The 13170-nt window shown below is 41.0% G+C and overlaps 1 long non-coding RNA gene across 1 annotated transcript in view; it reads right to left on the bottom strand.

Annotated features, from left to right (window-relative positions):
* The window catches only part of LOC149124602 (uncharacterized), a 58421-nt gene extending 45622 nt beyond the window's left edge, over positions 1-12799 (bottom strand). The window contains exon 1 of the long non-coding RNA XR_016213303.1: positions 12301-12799. This is a non-coding gene — a long non-coding RNA (uncharacterized LOC149124602). The remainder of the gene's footprint in view (positions 1-12300) is intronic.
* Positions 12800-13170: the final 371 nt, after the last annotated feature.

Here is a 13170-nt window from a genome sequence, read left to right as displayed (position 1 = left end):
ATCAGCCCTTAAGGCATTTGGATATGGCTGAAGAGCCCAAGAGAGTATTTTAGGCATGGAAAGCCAAGACACTTTGGGAAAAAAAAAAGAAGACCTAAATGAAAGATCTCTGTGAGTGAGATCCTAGTGGAAAGAACAGGCTATCAAAGAAGGAAGTACCTTTCTCTGAAGGGAGGAGAGAACTTCCACTTTGACTATGACCTTGTCTAAATAAGATCGGAATCAGCAAACTCAAAAGGCTTCCATAGCCTTGGCAACTCATGACAAGAGCCTAGGGTGATTACTGACACCATAAACAAGAGTGTCAAATTGTTAAGTCAACAACAGGAGTCACTGTGTACTTACTTCTCATGTAGGATCTTTGTCTTTAATGTGCTGGTCAATGTGAATTAATGCTATAACTAGTACTGAAACAGTATTTTACACTTTATGTTTCTGTGTGGGTGCAAATTGTTGAAATCTTTACTTAATATATACTAAATTGATCTTCTGTATATAAAGATAATTGAAAATGAATCTTGATGTGAATGGAATGGGAGAGGGAGCAGGAGATGGGAGGCTTGTGGGTGGGAGGGAAGTTATGGGGGAGGAAAAGCCATTGTAATCCATAAACTGTTCTTTGGAAATTTATATTTGATAAATAAAAGTTAAAAAAATAAAGTATACTCATACCTAAAATTTTTAAATCATTAAATTATTTAACAATATCAAATATCCTACTAGGGGACGGAAATTCAGCCTATTGGTTAAGACACTGGTTACAATGCCCACATCGCATATCAGAGTACCTGGGTTACATAGCAGGCTCCAGCTCCTGATTCCAGATTTTTGCTAATGCAGACCCTTGAAGGCAGTGGTGATGGCTCAGGTAATTATTCTTGTCACCCACATGGGACATGGGAGAACTGGATTGAGTTCTCAGCTTACAGCTTTGGCCTCAGACTAGCCCTGGCCATTGCAGGCATCTGGAGAATAAACAAGAGGATGGGAACTCTATCTATCACTAGTAAATATATATATATATATATATATATACACACACACACACACACACACATATGTATATATATATATATGTGTGTGTGTGTGTATATATGTATTAGTGTTTAGAAGATTTTTGTTTTGAGATTAATTAAGGTCTATACTTTGGTTGACATGCTTCTTTAATATAAAGGTTCTCATCTTCCCTCCTACTCCTTTCCATTTTTGCTATTGTTGAGAATTCTACAGAGTCACACAACATTTTTAGGCTTCATGTTAGCATGATATGTGTTTTTTTCTATCCATGTACTTTCAACCAACCTGTGCCTTTATAGTCAGAGCTTCTCTCTTGTTGATATAAGTGTGACATTCTTTATATTTATCCCACTTGAACTGTGTTTCTTTATTTGTAAAAGTATTTCTTCCAACAAATTTTAGACAATTTTTTGCACATTATTTATTCAAATATTTTTTCTACTCCATTCCCTGCTGTCCTTCTAGGATTCCAGCCACATGTGGATTAAACCCTTTGATATTGATCACTTGTCCCTGGGCCCATGCCATTGTTACTTCTCCTCCTCCCCTTTTTCTGCCTCCTCTTCTTGTTCATCCTTTTCTTCTTCTTTCTCTCTGTGTTCTTCAGGTTGTGTCATTTTAATCTAGCTTTAAGTTTGCAGATTATTTAAAAATATTAATACTCCTTTTTTATAAATGATCACAATGTGAGTGTTCTCTGGTTCCCAAAGGAAATGCAATGACTGGCTTTTGAGTGGGAGTGGTGATGACGATGGCTGGGGGTGGGATTAAGTACAGAATGGAAATAATGGAAAACTAGGTTATTAAGTTGTTTTTAAAATTATTTTTGAGGGCCAACATGAGTAAAATCCAGTTAGTTAGAGGATGATAAAATGGAGAGAAACCTTAATGAAGATTTTGAATATTTTCTGGAACTTTAAAGATTAATAGCACCAGTTATTTAGCAGGTGTAATTTCACATGAAATCACATGGTTTGTTTTGTTTCCCTAAATATACTTCTTCTATTACCAATGGCCATTTTTTTTATTCTTAAAGGATATTGAGTGACTGGCCTTTATTTATTTTCGATAAAGTGAAGGAACAGCACTACCTACCTAATTTGTGGGACACCGTACAAAACGAAAATGTGGAGCTCAGAGCCTCTTATCAGAATCATTAGACATTGAATCCCACACCTATTTATTTGGGATCTTGGGAAATTACTTTTTCTCTCCAGTCTTTAGTGTCCATATCTGAGTAGTAAGTATAGTGAGTGTCTCCTAGATATGTCGTATTTCTAAAATCATAGTTCTGTTAAGCGTCCAGCATAATGAATGGAGCCGACTGTGGCCAGAGAGGAAATTTTTCTATTATTTTGCTATGTGGGATTTCTGAGAAGAAAAAATTGTGTAAGGAAAGATATTTCATCTGAAAGAGAACGTCCGCAGTGTAGTCAACCAAGGGCTGAGACAAGGACGTGGGAAAGGTAGATGTAGGTGAGAGCAGGCAAGGGGCAGAGGAAGAGAGGGAGACAGTGAACAGTAAGTTCTTTGTGCCAGTCTCCAGGGGGCACTGCTAGTTCAAGAGAACATGGTTATGTGAGTGGGTGCTCCAAAGGGTGGGGCAAAACTGGGATGAAGCACAGAGGGGAAAAACCATGTGCCACCAGGCACTGGTATAAATAGAACCCTGGAAACCCACTGAATACTGCAATATATCCCAACTTCCTAGCTAAAGATGTCAGGATATTGGCTTTATGTAAGTAGAGACATTAGGATGTTCAGTGTATAGTTAATAACCTCAAACATTGGTTCTCAATCTGGCTATAAATTAGCATCACCTTGGGACTTTCAAAATATTGATTCCCTGGCTCCATCAGAAGCACATTTCTATTTATTCCTTCTGAGGGGAGGCTTTGCCATCTGAGGGTTTTTTTAAAGCTGCTCAGACGACCTTAATGTGCAGACATCAACACAGGGATACAGGAAACATGAAGAAGCAAGGAAGCATGACACCTTCAACAGAACACAATAGTTCTCCAGAAATAGGTCCTGATCTGAAGGAAATCTATGAAATGCCAGAAAAAGAGTTCAAAAAATAATAATCCCAAGGAAATTCAATGAAATGCAAGAGAATACAGACAGTTCAAAGCACTGAGAAAAGCAACGGATGATTGGAATGAGAAACTCAATAAAGAAACAGAAATCATGAAAAAGACCAAACTCAACCACCTGGCTCTTGAGTTTCGCATTTTGTATGAGTCCTATGCACACTTGAAATTGCGTTGCCCTTTCTCCTGTTTGTCTATTGTCAGTTTATTTCAGCACATTCAATTATCAAACCTTCGGGGGAAACATTTTGGACTCCCCTACAACATAAATGATAAATAATGCAATGAAACCTGTCTTAATGTAATAAAAATGGGAATGGGTACTTATGACCTGGGATAAAATTTCCTAGAATAATATTACATCTAGATTTTTAAATGACTGTGTTGTAGAAACTTGGGTGGCAGAGAAGAAGGTGTGCTTCGGAAAATTATTTAAAAATCAAAAAGGGCTTTTAGTGAAGGCAGTTACTGAAGCCAAGGTGCATATGCCACATGAATCAGTTTCATAAAGTCAAAAAATAGAATAAAGCAGTATTTCCAAGTCAAAAACTATCTATAATTTTCATTTTTATGTAATATATAAATCAACAAATTAAGTAGTATAAGTAGATTTTTAATTGCTTCATTTACAGGCCTAAAGTTTACATGTTCAAAACAAGTTTTGTTTCTTAATTTTCTGTTTCAGAAAGTGGGTATAGGCTTTATAACTGGGAAGGCTTTGTAATCAGATATGTAGATAATTAAGGAAAATGTATTAAATAGGAAGGAAAGATAAATACAGAACCCTCATTTCCCCCTATATATACTTCTGTGTAATTATCAAGGCAGCATTTAGAAAACCAAAGAGCTGAAGACTTGGAAGATGGCTGAATACAGAGGATCCACATCCACCACAGCCAGAGATTAAAAAAAAAAAAAGTTTCAGAGCAAGGAGGGAAGAACAGCATTTCCAGAAGACTGAGAAAGCTTATTACAAACAGAAAGTTATTAAAAACAAAAAGTCACTGAAACGGCAAACAGCTTGGAGACTCCGAAAACCAGCAGAGAGAAACAAAGCACACAGCTGATGTCACTTCTGTAGCTACCGCTCCTACCTCAGCAGCCTGGCTAGGGACGCCATGTCACTGGGGAAAGCGCTCTATATATAAAGTATTAGAACTGAGGAAACTGACAGAGGGAAAAACTTTAGCGAGGAAGAGAAGAGACCTGAAACAGAACAGAGACTGAAGGCCAACAGACAGGAAGAAAGTCATGCTCTGCTCCTTTCCCAGCTCCCCCTGTCGGGGGTCACCATCTTGCTGGACAGAGATAAGCAAAAAGCTCCCCGACCCCTGACACGTTCGCAGACAGGCAGCCATAACTACAGAATTCCATAGTCCCTACTGACTTCCAATCAAGTCTGGAGGCTGATTGGGGTTTGAGCAACTACAAGGGTCCAGCGGAAGAACCCACACTACCGTCCCCTGCCCCTAAAGCACCGGACCCAAGTTGCTGCTAAAAAAACTGCTGAACTCCATCTGTCACAGGAGGCAGCAAGCAGAAGGCCCCAGACTCAGCAAGGGCACTTTCCAGGGCACCGTGTAGACCCCTGTGAATCACCCAGTTACAGCAGTGCTGGGCACAAATCCTAGGGCTGCATTTGCTTGCTCTGTAAAATCTAGGCAGATTCCTCATGCGTTTGGGGTTAGTCACCAGTAGCAACTCATACATAGTCCCAGAACACAAGACCAGAGGAATTCCCTTCTTCAGCTCTTGCCACTCATTGCTGGGGGGCCAGAGAACATGCCCCAGTGTCACCCTTGCTTGCCTTGCAACTCTGTGACTATTGCTGCTGGGGTGCAGCTCTGGAGTAGGTTATACACAACTGTGGGATCTAGAGGACCTTTCCTACACTCCTCTGCTTCAGGCTGGTGACTCCAGTCCACAATCCCCGGCATAACTGGCACTCATCCCATGAGACCTGGGTATGGATGCCACTGTATCCTGAAGTTCCAGGACCATGACTATACAGGAACATGCCCTGTGGGACCCAAAGAAGAGCGTACGTGCATTCCAGTGCTCTGGACCCACATCTGCCAGTGTGCAATCCTCAACCTAGCCTGTGTTCACTGTATGGAACTGAGACAAGTTCCCCTTAATATCTCCTAGAGCTGGGGCTTGGGCTCTTGGTGCCATAAGCCCCGGCATTAGTCATACCCACACAGCAGGAACTGGGGAAGATCCTATCCATATCATCCATTCTTAGGGCCACAACTACTGGTGCCACAGCATTAGAATCACTCAGGCTTGCCAGGCAGGACAAAGGGACAGACTCCTCCATGTCCCACAGCACCAGAAACATGGCTACTGTAATCAAAATGCCAAGCATGATTGACAGTCCAACCTGTGGAGACTAAAGACACACACCTTTGGAAGTTTACATCCACATGGCCTACAGCACTAGAAATATGGCTACAGTAATCAAAATGCCTAGTATGATTGATAGTCCAACTTGTGGAGACTAAAGACACACACCTTTGGAAGTTTATATCCACATCAAAGTCATACTACAACCTCTACAAACTGCTGTGGACTAGATGATTGTGGCACTTGTAGACACTGCTGACACTGACTCCTGCTGAAGAAATCACTCAGAGGTTACATTTTTGGGCTCACCTAGAATCAAAGTAAAATCAACAACCCAAGTGACTTCCCACAGTCATCTAAACAAGAAAGTATTTTACAAAGAGACCTATTCCATAAAAAGGAACTACTATGCCAGATGCAGACATCAGTACAGGGACACAGGAAACATGAAGAAGCCAGGAAACATGGCACCTCCAAAACAGCACAATAGTTGTCCAGAAATAGATCCTGATCTAAAGGAAATCAATGTAATGCCTGAAAAGTAATCCAAAATAATGATCCTAAGGAAACTCAATAAAAAGCAGAGAACACAGCTTAAAGAAATGAGAAAAACAATGGATAATGTAAATGAGAAGTTCAATAAAGAAATTGAAATCATTAAGATCAGCCAAAAAGGATCTTTAGAACTGAAAACTTCAATCAATGAAGTAAAAAATAAAATTGTGCACTTCAGCAGCAAAATAGACCAAATAGAAGAATTTCTGAAAGAAAAGACTTTTGAAATAATCCAGTTAGATAAAAAGTAAAGAAAAAAGAATTACATAGGATGAAGAAAGCCTATGTGATATATGAGATAAACAAATATTCATAGTACAGGGATACCTGGAGAAGAGAAGGAAAGTGGCATTAAGAACTTACTAAATGAAATAATAGTTGAAAACGTCCCAAGTCTTTAAAGAGATATGAGCTTCCAGAAACAGGAAGCTCAAAGGACTCCAACCAGACTCCACTGAAAAAAGATCTTCTCCAAGGTGTATTATAGTACAAATGTCAAAAACTAAGGACAAGGGTAAAATCAAAGTTTAAAGACAGCAAGGGGAAAATGTTAAGTTTCATATAAAGGAAAACAACTAGACTAACAGCAGACTTCTCAGCAGAAATACTACAGGCCAAAAGAGAGTGGGATGATGTATTTAAAGTTTGAACAAGAAAAAAATTCCAGTGAAGAATATTATATCCAGTGAAGCTATCCTTTAGAAGTAACAGAAAAATAAAGTATTTCCCAAACAAAAACTGAGAGCTCAGACCAGCCTTATGAGAAATCCTGAAGGGAGTCCTACATTAGAAGTAAATATCATGAAAACACATAATTCACTGACAGAGCAGATACAAGCAGGACCCAATCAACACAACGACAGCAGTTAGCTTTTACCTATTAATATTAACCTTGAATGCTAGTGGATTAAATTCCCTAGTCAAAAGACATAGCTTGGTTGATTGGATAAAAAAAAATACAAGATCCAGCTATATGCTGCCTACAAGAAACTTAATTCACAACTAAAAATCAAAAGTTAAGGGCTGGAAAAAGACATACCATGCAAATGGAGACCAAAAATGAGTGGGTATAGCTATACTCATATCAGGTAAAACAGACTTTAAATAAAAAACTATACAAAGAAAGACATTTTATACTGAGAAGAGGAGTTATTCAGCAAGAAGATATAATATAACAATCATAAAAATATATGCACACGGCCGGTGCCGCGGCTCAGTAGGCTAATCCTCCGCCTGCGGCGCTGGCACACTGGGTTCTAGTCCCGGTCAGGGTGCCAGATTCTGTCCTGGTTGCCCCTCTTCCAGGCCAGCTCTCTGCTGTGGCCAGGGAGTGCAGTGGAGGATGGCCCCAGTGCTTGGGCCCTGCACCCCATGGGAAACCAGGGTAAGTACCTGGATCCTGCTTTCAGATCAGTGCGGTGCGCCGGCCACGGCAGCCATTGGAGGGTGAACCAACGGCAAAGGAAGACCTTTCTCTCTGTCCCTCTCTCTCATTGTCCACTCTGCCTGTCAAAAAAAAAAAAAATATATATATATATATATATATGCACCCACCACAAGACTGCTCTGATATATATACAGCACATGTTAATAGACAGAAAGGGATAAACAGACTCCAATACAATAACAGTAGGGAACTTCAACATGCCATTGTTATTAATGGACAGATCATCCAGACAGAACATCAACAAGGATACATTGAAGTTGAACCATACTACTGAGCAAATGGATCTAACAGACATATGTTTACAGAACATTTCACCCAACAGCTACAGAATACACATTCTTATCAGCATATAAAAGGTTTTCTAGACCGTATGTTAGCCCACAAATCAACTGTCAGTAAATCTAAAAAGACTGCAGTCATACCATGTATCTTATCAGACCACAAAGGAATAAAATGAGAAATCAACAGCAAGAGAATATATATAAATACATGGAAATTAAATAACATGCTACTGAATGACCAATAGATCATCGAGAAGATTGAAAAGGAAATGAGAAAATGTCTTGAAACAAATTAAAATACAACATATCAAAATCTGTGGGATACAGAAAAATCAGCATTAAGAGAAAAGTTTATAGCAACAAATGCTTACATTAAAAACAAGAACAGTCTCAAACAAACAATCTAATAATGCATCTCAAGGACTTAGAAAACCAAGAACAAGCCAAACCCCAAAAGGGTTTAGCAAAGGTAAGAACAATCTAATAATGCATCTTTTATCTTTTTTTTTTTTTTTTTTTTGGACAGGCAGAGTGGACAGTGAGAGAGAGAGACAGAGAGAAAGGTCTTCCTTTTTCCGTTGGTTCACCCTCCAATGGCCGCTGTGGCTGGCGCACTGCGCTGATCCGAAGCCAGGAGCCAGGTGCTTCTCCTGGTCTCTCATGGGGTTCAGGGCCAAAGGACTTGGGCCATCCTCCACTGCACTCCTGGGCCACAGCAGAGAGCTGGCCTGGAAGAGGGGCAACGGGGACAGAATGCGGCGCCCTAGAACCCGGTGTGCTGGCGCTGCAGGTGGAGGATTAGCCTGTTGAGCCATGGCGCCGGCCTAATAATGCATCTTAATTACTTAGAAAAGCAAGAACAAGCCAAACTCCAAAAGAGTTTAGCACAAGGCAAGAATCAGAGAAAAAATAAATGAAACTGATACTAAAAAGAAATTCAAAACATAAACAAAATGAAAAGCTTGCTTTTGAAAAGATAAATAATACAAACTTTAGCCAGACTAACAGAAAAAAAGAGAAAAAAAACTCAAATCCATAAAATTTGAGATGAAAAATGAAACACTGCAACCAATACCATAGAAATGCAAGAACAACTATCTGCTTATAAACTGGAAAATCTGAAAGAAATTGATAAATTCCTGGCTAAATATTACCTACCAAGATTAAATCAGGAAATATAGAAAATGGAATTATATTAAAGTCAGAAAGCTTCTGTACAGCACAAGAAACAATCAATAGATGAAGAGACATCTGACAGAATGGGAGAAAATATTTGCAAGCAACCTATTCAACAAAGGATTAATATCCAGAACATATCAGCAACTAAATGTTCAACAGCAACAAAAAACCAACCTCTATAGTTAAGAGATAGACAAAGGACCTGGCTAGGCAGTTCTTAAAAGAAGAAGTACAAATGGTCAACAAATATATGAAATATATGAAAAAAGTTCTCAACATCAAAGCCACAATGAGGTATTATCTCACCTTTGTAGGAATAGCTATTATCAAAAAGACAGAGAGCGACAAATACTGGCAAGGATATGAAGAAAAGGGAACTCATAATACTGTTGGTGTCAATTTAAATGAATGTAGTCACTGTCAATAACAGTTTAAAAAACCTTAAAAAACTAGAAATAGAACTGCCTTATGATCTAACAATCCCACTAACTGGGTATAAACCCAGAAGACATGAACTCATTGTATCATTGTACCTGCTACACCATGTTTATAGCAGCATTGTTCACAACAGTCAAAACATGCAGTCAATCAAGGTGTCCATCAACAGATGAATGGATAAAGAAACTGGTATATGTACATAATGGAACACCATTCAGCTATTGAAAAAGAATAAAATCCTGTCATTTGCAGCAACATGGATGGAACTGGAGGACATCAGGTTGAAATAAATATCATATGTTCTCCCTTATATGTAGGAACTAAATTTAAAAAAAAATCTAAACACAGAATGTTGATTGCTAGAGTCTGGGAAAGGTGGGAAGTATCAGAGGAGTTTCAATTAAAAAAATAGAGGAGGGGCTGACTCTGTTTACTCCCCCAGTGACCTCAACGGCCAGAGCTGAGCTGATTGGAAGCCAGGAGCCAGGAGCCTCTTCTGGGTCTCACACGTGGGTACAGAGGCCCAAGGACTTGGGCCATCCTCCACTGCTTTCCTATGCCATAGCAGAGAGCTCAGTTGGAAGAAGAGTAGCCCAGACTCCAACCGGCACTCATATGGGATGCTGGCACTGTAGGCCAGGGCTTTAACCCACTGCACCACAGAAAACCTTTCTCTGGCTCTACCTCTCTCTGTAACTCTTTCAAATAAATAGAATACATCTTTAAAATAATAGAGGAAACTCGATGTGTTTAATTAATTGTGACAAAAATACTAATATGAAATTTTAATGGGGCATAAATAGGAACTTTTGTATTACTACCTCATAGTGCTTGTTGAATAAATTTAACAATAAAAATATTTCTTAAAAATATGAAGGTGCTCATAAGCCACTTAATTATAGGGTTGCTTGGGCTTGTTCTGGAGCCAATGAGGTTTTTAAAAGAAAATTCACTTTCTGCAGTAGCCATAGTAACCTCAACAATATCAGTCTAAACTTTGAGTTCTGATCTGGCCAAACAATTCTGGGGCTGCGTGGGGAGGAGAGGGAGGAATGATTTCTCACTTTGACCATTTTGAAACACGGCATGTATTGTAACTCAATTCATAAATCCACCCGTCTCCAATGCCAGCTCCCTACTATCGCAGAAACACAGATGCCCCTGCATTTGTGCACTCTGACTCTCCCAAAGATCACTAATAGAATTTTGGTTGAGAAGATCTTGCTACTGAGTACACTGGAAGCTTCCACTCTGCATAGGAGTTTGAGGTTGTGACTCAAACCTCTCCCTTCCTGCCTGAGACGGCCACAGGAGTTCCAGTTGCTTGCCTCACTCTGCGTTTGACCAGAGGACTCCCCAGAGAGCTTGTGCAAAGACTTCCTCACCAGGATGCAGATTCCTCAGCAGAACCTGGAGGAAGCCTTGCTCCCAGGCCCACCCATCCTCTTATTTTGCCTGCTGTCTACCCAGGCACACTCTTAAATCACAAAGGGAAACCCTCTGGCTTAATCAAACATCTCTAACCAAATCAGTCTCCTGGGCTTTTCTAATTGCAAGTGATATGGAATGAGAGAAATGTGTTTCTTTCATCATTTTAATTCTATTTATTTATTTTCACTTTAATTGGAAAGGCAAAAAGACAGAGAGAGGCCTTCCATCCACTGGTTTACTCTCCAAATACCTGCAAGAGCCAAGACTAAAAGGCCAAAGCCAGAAGCCTGGTTCCATCCACGTCTCCCATGTCAGTGCCGGGACCCAAAAATGTGAGCCACCATCTGATGGCTCTCAGAATGTACACAAGCAGGAAGTAGGATCAGAAGCAGAGGAGTGGAGACTTGAACCAGCCACTCAGATACAGGATGTGAACTTTCCAAGGGGTGCCTTAGCCACTGTACCAAACGCCTGCTCCCCCTTCTTCATGTTTAATACTTCTCCTTCTACTCTCTTCTATTTTCACCACAGCCTTTTACCTGTACAGTTAGGAGGGGGCAGTGGGGAAGGAATACTTCCAGGCTTGATATGATGTGGAGATGAAAGATAACCTGATGACCTGGCTTCTTCTTATTAATATTATCCCAGGCTTAGCATTAGAGAGCAAGGTGGGATATTTGATTTAAAAATAATAATTATTATCTATGGCCCGGTGTTTGTGGATTCACATGATTCACATTCTTTTAAAATGCCTAAGTTATCGGAAAGGAACACGTTCTTCCACTTTGCAGTCTTTGGGGCAGGCAAAGGAAGAGCTGAGGCGGTCGCTGGAGTCGACTGTGTTTGTGTGCTCACGTTATCCCTGCCTAACAAATGTTCCATGGAGCTTTAATCCTATTAATCTCTCAGAAAACAAATAGGAATTACCTTGGAAAATACATTTGGGCAACATTACATGCTTTATGTCCTTCTTGGAGGGCTATAATGTGTATTAGCTTATGAAAGCCTCTGAAAAGAATCCTATTAAACTTTGTTTAACCTGCTGTCTAGATGCCAGATTCTAGAACTCATTTGAGTATAGAAATCTCCTTTGTATACACCTCCTATTACCATCCCACAGGACCAATATTTCCTAGAATATTCCTGGGGAGCTACAATCGTAGTCTACGACATTTCTCATTCGCCTTTAAAATAACTCGTTGCTTTTCTGTAATTGGAAAAAGCTGCGGTTCCCGCCCCAGCCCGCCTAAGCCTAACCATTAGGTTCCCTTTCAAGCAAGGAATGAGTTGCCTCACCTCTCCTAAGAGGTGCTCCTGGAGTGGGGCTACACCTAGAGGCAGCGGGCGGGCCCTGTACTCCCGAGCCACTGCAGCCCGGGGGCACCTCGGGTCCCGTTTTCAAAGTGTGACCTGTAGGTTTCTCACCTGGGAGTTTGTTAAACCTGCCGGCCTCCAGGCCCCATCCCAGCTACTGAAGGAGACTCTGCATTTTAGCGAGATTCCCCGGGTGACTTACGTGTAGTGGGCCAGAGCCCCAAGGCTCAGAGCAAGGAGAAGATGCCTGGTCTGAAGAGAAGGTGGAGGGCCGGCTGGCCATCGGCCTGGCTTTGACACTGCGCCTGCGTACCGAAGAACCAGACCAGGCCCGCGAGCGGCTCCGGGCACTCTAAGGGCCTGTTCGGGGCAAGCGTGGAGTCAAGAAAACCCAGGAAGATCACTTCAGGTCTCTTCTGGGAAGCGAAAAGGGACGGGCCCAGGGCGGAAAGTCGCAGGAGCCTGGGGGTGTGGCCTCGGGCGCAGGACATAACTTCCTGTGCCGGGGCAGGCAAGCATGGTGGAAGCCCTTCCCAGCTGTGTGTAGGGAATCCGCACTCCCAGATGAACAGCCCGGCACAAGCAGGCCCCATCCTGAGTTACCTTCAAGTTGACTACACAAATTAGCATTTAGTTGAAGCTTTTGTTAATTCAACTGTCATGCACATGAATACTCTCACATTCAGTCATACTTATTACAAAAAAGGAGAGAAAAAAATACCTACACCTCATGCTTGTGCATATTACAAAATTATTTATCAATCTTCCCATCTTCATACAATCACTAACCCTCTCCCACGATGCTTACACACACACACACACACACACAAGCTTCGTAATCTTTGAGCAACATTTAATACATATGAGTATGATGAACATATTACAGGCAAAAATTACCCCAGAACTCCTTGGGTTATCATCCCTGGCACAGCAATAGCTCCTGCCCTTCTTTCTTAGCCAAGAGAAAGTCGCTCTTGGTTCCACTGCATGCTTTGAATGCTGTCCCACATTGCTGGGCACCTGCATCAGAGATCCAGGATGTACACTACCCACAACACTGCCTTGCAAAAAC

This window comes from Oryctolagus cuniculus, chromosome 9 (assembly GCF_051225735.1).
Source record: "Oryctolagus cuniculus isolate XC-2025 breed Fujian yellow rabbit chromosome 9, ASM5122573v1, whole genome shotgun sequence".
NCBI lineage: Eukaryota > Metazoa > Chordata > Mammalia > Lagomorpha > Leporidae > Oryctolagus > Oryctolagus cuniculus.
This window is presented reverse-complemented; position numbering and strand designations above follow the sequence as displayed.